Source organism: Manduca sexta, chromosome 4 (assembly GCF_014839805.1).
Source record: "Manduca sexta isolate Smith_Timp_Sample1 chromosome 4, JHU_Msex_v1.0, whole genome shotgun sequence".
Lineage (NCBI taxonomy): Eukaryota > Metazoa > Arthropoda > Insecta > Lepidoptera > Sphingidae > Manduca > Manduca sexta.
In genome coordinates, this window is record NC_051118.1 from 304,583 (window position 1) to 315,864 (window position 11,282).

The 11,282-nt window shown below is 37.0% G+C and overlaps 1 pseudogene; it reads right to left on the reverse strand.

Annotated features, from left to right (window-relative positions):
- Positions 1 to 5,003: 5,003 nt before the first annotated feature.
- On the reverse strand, positions 5,004 to 11,261 carry LOC119190326 (annotated as a pseudogene).
- Positions 11,262 to 11,282: the final 21 nt, after the last annotated feature.

Below are 11,282 nucleotides of genomic sequence, written 5' to 3' on the forward strand. Positions count from 1 at the left end.
TGTTTTTGTTTTATTTCATATTACTCCCATATTTTTTTGGTAGGAATACAGCACAGAAATTACCCCAATGGAAAAAAGTTTATGGTGTCTATGGTATCATAGCTCCCAAACAAATTGAACAATTTATATGCAATATTTTTTAAGTAATAGAGATAATTCTTAGCTGTACTTTATGATCTATTCAGGCGTTGTAGATCGGCTCATGTTCTACTCACAAGTACTGGTAGCTGATAATTATATAGTCTGGCCACGCTATCTACCTATAAAGTTATATAAAGCTGAAGTTGAACGCGCTAATCTCGGGAACTGAAAAATTCTTTTAGTGTTGGATAGCCGTTTGTTCGTTGAAGGCTATAAGCTATATATCATCACGCTATAACCAATAGGAGCGGAGTAGTAATGAGAAATGTAAAACGGAGAAAATTTCTTACTTTTCAGAACTTCCGTTGTGTGCGCTGCGTAAACGGTCAGTTATAAAATAAATATGTACGACGGAATGTTCCTCTTAAAAAGTTCTAATGAATATATTTTAAAAGGAAGTCACGCGCCGCTTCAAACTGCCTGTTTGAACACGTGAAACTCAAAACTACCCAACGGATTTAGATAAGATATGGTATGGCTTAGTTTGAAACCTTGGGAAGAATATAGGCTACTTTCTATCCCAGAAAAATAAAAAGCGTGACTTATAACCGAAATCTTTATCCCGAAAGAACTAAGGTCAGGTGGGACAAGTGCGCCGACGGGGTAAGTGCACCTACCCTAAAAAAATCGAGAACTATTGATGTTATACAATTACCGCAATCTTACATCTATGCTACTAACTGAAATACAGTTCCACTAAAAAACATAAATGGCTATGTTCATTTTAATACGATTTATTCGCCATTTTATTTTAAGTGTCATTTAGACCTGTAAACCGAGATGACCCCCTGAAAGATAACATGAAATATTTCAAGATATTTAACATATTTCTGTAAACCAGTAAGGTGAATACATAGTTTAAACCTTTTATTTTAACTTACTGCCTGAATTTTATTTATATATACTAAAATAAAAGATTTTTTGCAATGCGAAAAAATGTACTTAAAAATTGTCTTGTAGGGCAAGTGCGCCACAGTTAATAGTCGTATGGCGCACTTGCCCCTGATCCATATATAACCAACCTTTTTGAGAATAAGTTTTACTAATATGAATTATTATTATTAAAATGTTATACTTAACAGCAGAATTTTTGTACTCAAGGTATTTTGTTTTGAGCCGACTTAAATAAAAGGGCGTATTAGTTAATTCGTTTTTACAAAAGAAAAAACTTGAAATACCTTGGTCTAGAGCAACTTTACGTGAATAGGTTGCAACTGTTCGATCAGGCACGTTATCTGGATATAATGCAGCTAAAACATATCAAATGTCATAAGGCCAAATTCTAAGTAATTGAGTTACAACGCATTCAAAATTGTTAATTCCTACATTTTTGTATGTTTTTTTTAGTTTTTAGAAATAAAATGGATTTTATATTAGGGTTACCATTTTTTTATTCCAACATATCCGCACACAAAACTCTAACCTAGCAAAAAATTATATATCAAAAAAATCTAAAATGTTTTCAAGCCCTGATTTACATATATATGGCGCACTTACCCCGAATTTGATTTGACAGCCATAGTTTGTTATAATATTGAGTGATTAAAAATTATCCAAGAGCAATGCGAGTAAAACTTATTTCTCTATGGACTAAAGTGAGTGTTTTCTTTATAATGTTTCATATTGGCGTTTTTACACAGGCGCACTTACCCCATTTCCGGAGGCAAGTGCGCCTACTACCATTTTTTACTTTGAGCAAAATATTATAAATTTATGGTCCGATTTCCTTGAATGGCTATAGGTTGTTATCACAAAATACCAAATATTCTTAAATTAATAAAATTACATTCTTAAGTCAGCACAAAAAGAAATTATTTTGCATTGAATCCAGCTATGAAAATTTTATGGCGCACTTCCCCCGACTGACCTTAAATCATGCGGGCGGAGCCGCGGGCAAAAGCTAATCAACTATAATCCACCGGACATCATATTTTATTTTCATATAAAAAAAATATTGACAAACTATAAGTAGGTCTGAAGTTTTCATTTTATCCACTGTAACCCTTGCATCGATTTGTTCTGCCACATATTGCCTGTACGTATATCAACAAGGTGTTCACAAGTCCCGGTTGAAAAATATCACTGAAACTTGAAAACCCGAGATTCGAACCGGAGTGATAATGACACGCCCGAATGAATATGTCAACTTAGTAGGTATAACAGTGTAAGCGACTGCACCTGAAAAGGACTTAATATAAAAATGTTATCTATACTAATACTAGTTTTGCCTACGTCTCCGCCCGCGTGAAGTTTTGCGTCGAATATATTTCCGGGGATAAAAGTAGCCTATAGCACTCGGGATACTGTAACTTCCGATGTATCAGTTCCTAAGATAGCGCTTTCAAATAAACTATTCAGCTTTATAATAGACATGCCCATCGGATTGTCAAACTAAAGTGGCAGTTGGCCGGGCACATAGCTCGCAGAACTGATGGTCAATGAGGCAAGGTTCTGGAGTTGAGGCCACGAACTGGCAACCGCAGCGCCGGACGTCCACCTACGAGGTGGACAGGTGACCTCATGAAAATCGCGGGTCGCTGGATGCGGGCCGCTTCTAATAGGTCAATCTGGAAATCTTTGGGGCAGATCCATGTTCAGCAGTGGACATCCTGCAGCTGATGAAGTATATCATATCGGATTTTTTTTCAAAGCTAGTGTTTTATATAGGTACCGAAATGAGTTTTGTCTCGAAGCAGTAAAGAAAAACAACGTAAGTATTTTAACCATTTATTGTTAATTTTCGACCTGCAGCTTGTAATTTCAGTAGATAAAGTATTTTTAAATTAACTGAAACACAGACTTTAGGGTACCTTTATTAATCAACTTAAAAAAATTCTCTTACACTTAATCTACTGTCTTCCGCTAAAACAGCGTATTTACAAGGCTACTCGAATAAAAATAGACATTTTCACAATATACTTTACGTCTCGCAAACTTTTAAGTAACATATCTACAAACTTATTTCAAATCATTCATAGTTCACTTTGGGTGATCGAATCAAAATTGCCAACATTTCTGATATTTGAGACATCGCATGCAGTATGATATAAAAATATTATATTTTATCAATCATCAAATTATGCAATATTTTTATTTTACTTTCGGTGACGTAACGCTACAAACAATTTTTAAGTGTAATTACATACATAATATAGGAGGATGCAGGCGCACCCATTACTCAGAAATAAACCACGAAAAATATAAGTCACTAAATAGATCGGCAACACTGGGAACTATCGAACATAGAGGTTTTACTATGAAATAAAAACTTTATTTTATGTAACATGGTACGTAGGTGCAGATGCACCTCCCTAAAACTGATCTTGACAGCGCCCATGTATATATATCGGCGATGTTTTATAGGAAAATACAATACAAACATGGAATACTGTTTCTCAATCCTATCTTTAAATATTATAGTTAGGTCATATTTCACTGTACTAATTTGGATAGAGCATCAGAATATATAAATGAGTATAAACAATCAACCATCCTCGAAAAAAACGTAGCTGCCAACATCACTCAGGACCTTATCACAACTAAAATGGGTTACAGATAGTTAGTCAAATAACTGAATCCTTTATTAATATATATTTAGCGTACAATTTAAATGATCTTAAAAGTTCTTTGTTTAGGTGAAATTTGAAGTCAGATATTCGCAAAATCTCCAAAAGCCATGGTTGACTATAGCTGCAATGGATCTACCCGTCATTTGTGCTTAATTTTAATTCTCACTCGTTATCATATTTGTAAGAAAAACTAGTCAGTTTACCGGGATTAATTCGTATTTTAATCTATATATATAAAAATGAATTGCTGTTCGTTAGTCTCGCTAAAACTCGAGAACGGCTGAACGGATTTATCTTATCTTGGTCTTGAATTATTCGTGGAGGTCTAGGGAAGGGTTTAAAAGGTGAGAAAAATTCGAATAATTGCCGGGAAAATCCTCAAAACAGCATTTTCTATTTCCCATACAAACGTTTTCTAACTAATACGTAGAGTCAATTTGAGCTTTATTTCTATTGTATAAAGTTCACTGTTGTCTAAGCAATGTAGGTGTGTTCCTAACATCAAAGCAGTGTGCGTTGAAGCACAGAATATAATAATGTAATGTCGCGTTCTGAAACTCAACAAAAGTGATATCGCGGACCCGACTAAATTGAACAGTCACAAAATTTAATATATCATTAGTTATTTGGTTGGCTTCACGATATTATTTCTTTTGTTTTACTTTAAAATGCATGTTTTCGTTATGGACAATTTTTGAGCTACTTTTGCATATCTATACTTATAATAAATCTGTAGAGAGGTCAATTCTGTACATGAAATATATTTCCAAAATAACTATCAGGGGGTGATTAGGGATCGATACTGATGCCAAAAATGCAATTAGTAAAATTTTTGTCTCTGTCTGTATAACCGTTATAGAAACAAAACTACTCGACGGATTTTAACTTAACTTGGTACAATTATTTTCATACTCCTGAGCTGGTTATAGTATACTTTTCATCACGCTACAATTAATAGGAGCATAGCAGTGATGGAAAATGTTGGGAAAACGGGAGAAGTTACTCCATTTTTTAAGCTTCCGTCATTTCGTGTGCAACCTTAATGGTTAAAAGTTCGATCCCATCATCAGACCCTGACCGGACAATCGGACCACCTGCATAACACCATAAATTAAAAAACATCCCGACAAATTGAGCACCTTCTCCATTTTGAAACCCGAAATCCACGCGGGCAAAGCTGCGGGCGGAAGCTAGTAGTTTATATTTAAATAGTATTTGTCGAGGATGGTACTTAATCATATGACCCTTATAATAAACACTTCCACCTCCAGTACCAAGTGAAAAAATATTGAATTTGTAACGAAACGTCTTGGATATCTTTAATCTGATTGCATAGTTTCGAAGTGGAAAATAACATTTCTTAATATTCCCCGCATATTATCACAAAAGATATGACAAAGTAATTAATACATAAAAAAAATGCTAATCAATATTAAATAATGTATCATTAATATGCTGCGATCAGTTCGCTACATAACATTGTAACCTTGTTACAGTTGCATTATAATCTATTATTTTGCATTTGGTCAAATTATCAAAACAAGTCGACTTCGGCCATTTCCTTGAGTCGACTGGTCGACTAACCGAAGTCGACCAAGTGGTATGTATTTTTTTTTACTGTTGTGTATTATATGACAGGCGAAGGTGTCATGAACAGCACTTCATACAATGAGTTATAAGCCACATGCACACTAACAAATTCAAAACTACAAATCGCCTATACACTTTTGTTTTTACCAACATTTTTTGCTTTACAAACAAATAAAGTAATATTTACTTCTCACAGGGTTTTTTTTCAATTAAACTTAACGTGTATAGACGACTTGAAGTTCTGAACTTGTTTAGCTATTTATGTGGCTACATGACGGCATGAAAGTGACATTGTAATTTTTAATATTTCTCTTCAAGTCACCAATGGTGTTATAATAAAAAAAAATATGTACATACCATATTCATTCACTCATATATACAATTGTTTTCTTGTGAAAATTTCAAGATCTATCAATCTCACAATCCAACTGTACTTCTATTAAAGTCGACTCAACTTGTTAATTTACCTTCACAAGTCAGCACAAACAAGTCTACATTGAGCATTAAAATATAGACTCGTTAACGACTTATTATAATAAATAATATATTAAATACTACAAGAGAAATATTACTTACGATACATTTTACAATCTGGTCAGATTTGATGAATATGAATATTGTAGGACAATGTACAGACGAGCATAAAACTAAAAAAAATATACTTCTGTTACTGCAACTAAATTCTTACTTAATAATTTGCAAACCAAAACTTTTTCTCTTTCAAAATAATTATATATTTCGCTGGCTCACTATTATAAGGTTCTATATTTTTTTATATTGGAAAAATTATACTTAAATATTTTACGTCGATAAAAAATTTAAAACAATAATAATTGGTTTTCATTTTGTTTTCTTATTGTTTTGAATAATAATGAGACGAGCTTGCTGTTCGCCTGATGGTAAGCGATACGACTTCTCATAAACAGTAAAAACACCATCGAACACCTTGAATTACAAAGTAAGACATGAGATGTTAAGTCTTATGTCCAGTAGTTACACTGGCTATAATGTCTTGTTATCTTTTGTGGTTATTGCAATTTTTTACTGAAAAAAAAACATAGAATCATGCCGACAGTTGAAATGCTAATTTACGTGAGCGACATTGAGTTTCATACATATTTAAAATCACCACTTTTTTCTATGTTTTTGTAACCTAGATAAAAAAAAAACGAAAAAAAATATCGCTTAAATCAATTAGCCTTTCAACCGTTCATATATATAATTCAATTTGTGCAAAAATATTGTAGGACCTTGTAAAAGTGAGCCAACGATTACTCTCCCGTTTATCAACATACAATTATTAATCTAACAAAATATACTTTAATTTACAGGAACTTAGTGAATTAGAACTTTCTCCATAATACAATTAACAAGACAATGTATGCAAGTATTTGTGACGTTAATACAAAATATTGCATTTTTTTTTTATAAAATCTGTGGCTACATATAATTTTAGAACATTAAATTAAATTCCGTTAGCACAAAATTAGTTTTAACACAAAAAAAATATCTAAACGACTTAGGCCAATGCATAAACACTTTTTTTATACATGCATAACAAATTAATCTCACTGCACCTGATGGTAAGTGGAATGGAGTCTAATAGAAAGTCGACTGATGACATATGATTACCATTCGACAGTCGACAGTCGACACAATTATGCCGGCCTGTTGGAACCGGATACACAGGCTGATCCCGGAACGCGACACACGTGGGCCACTATGACGTTAACACCTTGTGTACGGTGGTCACTATCCGGGCGGATTTAAAATATATACTACTACTAGCAAAGCATTTTTATCTGAGCATGAATTTGGCGAAGTGGGTTAAATAAAAAAATACATAATTGTTAGGTTATACATCAAAAAGGGGCTTAGGCAACTTTGCACTGACTGTATGTTAATGTATGTCTATTTTTAGTTTCACCCAAAACGACATGAAAGTTATTTGTATTATTCAGTTCATTTGCACAACTGCGAAACATGAAAATATACGGATGACATACAGTTGGACACAAAAGTAGCTGAACAAATTTGAAACTTCAAAACTTTTTTACATTAACTACTATCGATACATATTTTTTTGTTTATCTAAAATAAAGTAACCCTTTGGAGTTTATTTTAGTGAAAAAAAAATGTTGTTGAGCCACTTTTGTAGCTGACTGTACTTAACGGATTTTCTTACACTATTACAAGGTTCATATATCATGCATACATCGTTAATTTTTGTGATGTTAACCATGTCTTCAATTTTGTTCAAAGATTGCACACTCGTTATCAAAAGTATTAGAAAATGTACTCAATCGTTAAGAAAATAATTTCGAAATTACAACAGCTAGCACAATCTATCACAAGTTGTTCAATAACTCCCAACATGTACATAAAAAACGATTCAATACTAATATTTGCAAGACTTGAAAATTCACAAAGTTTGAACAGATTTGGCCATAACTTTTGAAAAGAATAGAAAAACAGTTCAATTGTATCGTACATTCACTCACGTTCCACGAAATATTCACGACTTCGAACCATATATTCGGCAAAAGTCTTTGGAGAAGTAACCAGCGACGTACCAACATATGTACCGAGTCTTTCACAACTCACGGCTTAGGTAAAGGTTTGAGAGGACCTAAGCTGAGCAAACCATCAGCGCCGAGCGCCTGCAGACTACTCGTCATCCCATTGTGCATATTATGTACCGATATAACAGGAATACCAAAACATCCTCCCGCTAATTCCCTATTCGCTAAAGGTATGAAACTATAAATGCCTAAATTACTCAATCTCTTAAGGTTGTCCTCCTGCGCCAAGTCTACTACGGGCAATCCTAGCTCCCGGTTTGGTCCTGTCACATTGTGGAACACCCTTTATGATGCTGCAATTGTAAGGACTTAGGGTAAGATGCTGGACACTCGTCACACTTAAACAAGGGTACTTTGCTCTGAGGATGCGCGTTCGTCATGTGAACTGTCAAAGAATTTTGGTTCATAAACATCTTCTTGCAGATTTTACACGACAGCATACCACCGCCCACCTTCGCTTCGGGTATCGAGAAGTTACTGGACTTTGAAGTATGTTTGATGCTGACACCTGCTCCGAGGTTAGGTATATGGGGCAATGGCCGCTCGGGGGTCGGCGAGCGACTCTTCTGCTTCTGTTTGATGCTGATCCCTCTCGACGCGAGCACGTTAGCCATTGCACTAGCCTCTTTATTTACAGTTTCTTCGTTATGGAGATTTGACTTCCCAGATTGATTTTATCTTTGGCACCTTGCACGCTGTGGATCATGGGCAGACCTTCCCTTTGCTTCTGCATCGCCATGACCGTGCAGTCTTCGTTATCATGTTTGTCTGGTAACAACATCGACGGTCGCTTTTTGGCATTGTTGGCTCCCATCGGTATATTCGCTGGTCTTTTCATCGGCATGCGCATGCCCGGTTTAGCTCCTCGTACTTGGCCGTGGACTTGGATACCAGGCCTGATAGACGGGCCCTCGGATACCAGGCATTCTAGGTCGCGGACCCATAGCACCAGCTGCCATTCTAATTTGATTAGGTGGGGGCATCTGTCCCCCTATCATTTGACCAGGAGCAGAAGGCTGGGAAGACAATTCTGAGCTCACTGGAACAGGTTGACCAGGCATTCCCACTAGCTGACCCGGTGGAAACGTTTGTACGTTTTGTATTCGTACACCGCTGTTATTCGGAGATTTCATTGTGCCTCCAGGACTTGATGAAGGTACATACGGCGCTCCAACCGGTGGGCCCATTTGCCCTTGCATGTTGGGCATACCCGCAGGACTTTGTCCGTACACTGACTGCTGCATACTTTGTAAGGGAGAACTAGTAGAATATTGAGACGGCGGAGCAGAAAACTGCGGTGTTGTGCCTGGATAAGTGGAACTGGGCATCGACGTTGGAAACTGTCCATATCCTTGCGGTCCCATATAGTGCTGCCCCGGATATTGACCTGGCATTTGATTTCCACCAGATGGGCCGTACATGTTATTTTGCCCTTGGTACCCTGGATTCATATTTTGCCCTGAAGGATAAGCGTTATAAGGTGGAGGCGGGCCCATAACGCCTCCCGCACCAGGATAAGCTTGGATATTAATCATCACATTCTGTTGGTGCGTGAAGCCTGGGCCGCTGCCACCTATTGTAGATAATTTTCCAACTTGGTCAGCAAGTTGTTTTACAGGTAACAAACTCGATAGAATATTTGACGTTGGATTATAAGGTAGCAATGTGGATGACGAAGGCGCGACTAAGCTCCTGGAGTGTCCCGTCATTCGCTTGTGGTCCTCTAATAGCGACAAATCAGTAAACCTAGTATTGCATATATCACAAGAATGTTGAGGCCCTAAAGTATCTAAAGATATGTATTCACTAGCTTCTGATATCGAGAGATTCTCCTTCTTCGCAGAGTTAGACAGCAAACTCTCGAAAATATCGTCAGCGCTTTTTTCAAGCATATCTATTGGTGGTTTTGAGTCTGGTGCGTTCCAATTGAAATTGTGTTGTTTTTCTAAGGAAGACGGTGCCGACAATCTCGACGAGAGGACGCTAGATGTACCGTAGCCTGATTGTGATGTTGAAAATGCTGGCGGCACAAACGCAGGTTGAGGGTTTTCCGTTTTTGGTACAACTGGCTTGATGTCAGGGGCTGGTGTGGCTGAAACCACAACAGTCATCATCCTCGTCATTCGAATCACCGTTAATTTCTATGACTGTTGCACTATTATCTTCCATTTTAGCTACTGAAAACAGTGGGGTTCCTGGGATGGATCCTTCACTAGATGCACTGTTAGGAGCTGGAGTAGATCTGTTATTGGAAAACAGCGGTTGAGGGATTGCAAAGAGCTTGCATCAGGTTCAGACTTTACAGTAGCTAACATTGGCGTAGATTTACCATCGCCGAATGGCACCAACGGAGGTGGCGAAGTCCTTTCTGACTTTATTTGAGTCGAGAATAGCGGTATACTTGACGATTGTTCACCTACATCGACTTCCTTTTTGACTGTTACATTCTCCATTACATTTTGCGTCTGAATTCTATCGGGTGTAGGTGGTGTGGTAGACGTAAGTTCTTTCGTAGGCGTTGGAATTTCTCTGGGTGGTATCGGAAGATTTGCACCTCGCTTTGGCGTCTGTTTTATGGCCGGCCTTCCAGATGGCTTTAGCGGAGGCATTTCTTTAATAACTGGTTGAGAAGCTGTTTTCAAGGCTATTTTCATAGGCTCAACTTTAGCAATAGTTTTACCTTGCAAACTTTTAAGTGGTGTTCCGATGTTAGGGATTTTGACCGATGAACTTTTATCAGAATCGTTGCTTTCGGAATTTTTCCGGTTGTCAGGTTGTTCATCGGCAGAATCATTGTCAGGAGCAGAACCATCTCGGTCGCTTGACTTATGATCTTCCTCGTTTCCATCTGGCTCCTCTTCGTTTCCACTACCCTCATCCTCGTCATCGGAAGCTTTAAAATCTTTTAATCCGTTCACTACTTTAAATGAATTCGTGTTATTTCCGGACGATTTGAGTTTCAATTTAATCCCTCCAAGGTTCCCTAACTTTTGCATCACATCACTTTTAACGGGTTCTGCATCGGGCTCTTTCTTTATGGGTGATGAGTTCTTTTTAATTGTAAATCCTAGACCGCTTAATTTATTTAACGCCGAATTTGAAGATTTGTCTGGTTCTGGATTAGATTTCTTGATGGAGATGCCCGTTTTTTAAGTATTTGGGATATGTCGATCTTCTGTGGGGGTACTTTAACCGGTGGCGGACTCTCTTCTTCCTCCGACCAATTCTCATCTTCGGACGGAATATCTTCGTCGTCGGAAGGCAGTCTTTCTAACACGACTGACGGCAAGGAAACGTGCTGAATCAGATGGTTCTCTAGCTCTTCCCAGTTACGAAAGTCCTCGTCGCAAGTGTAGCAGCGATGTTCTATCTTTGGTTTTTATAAGAGCACCGGATGATT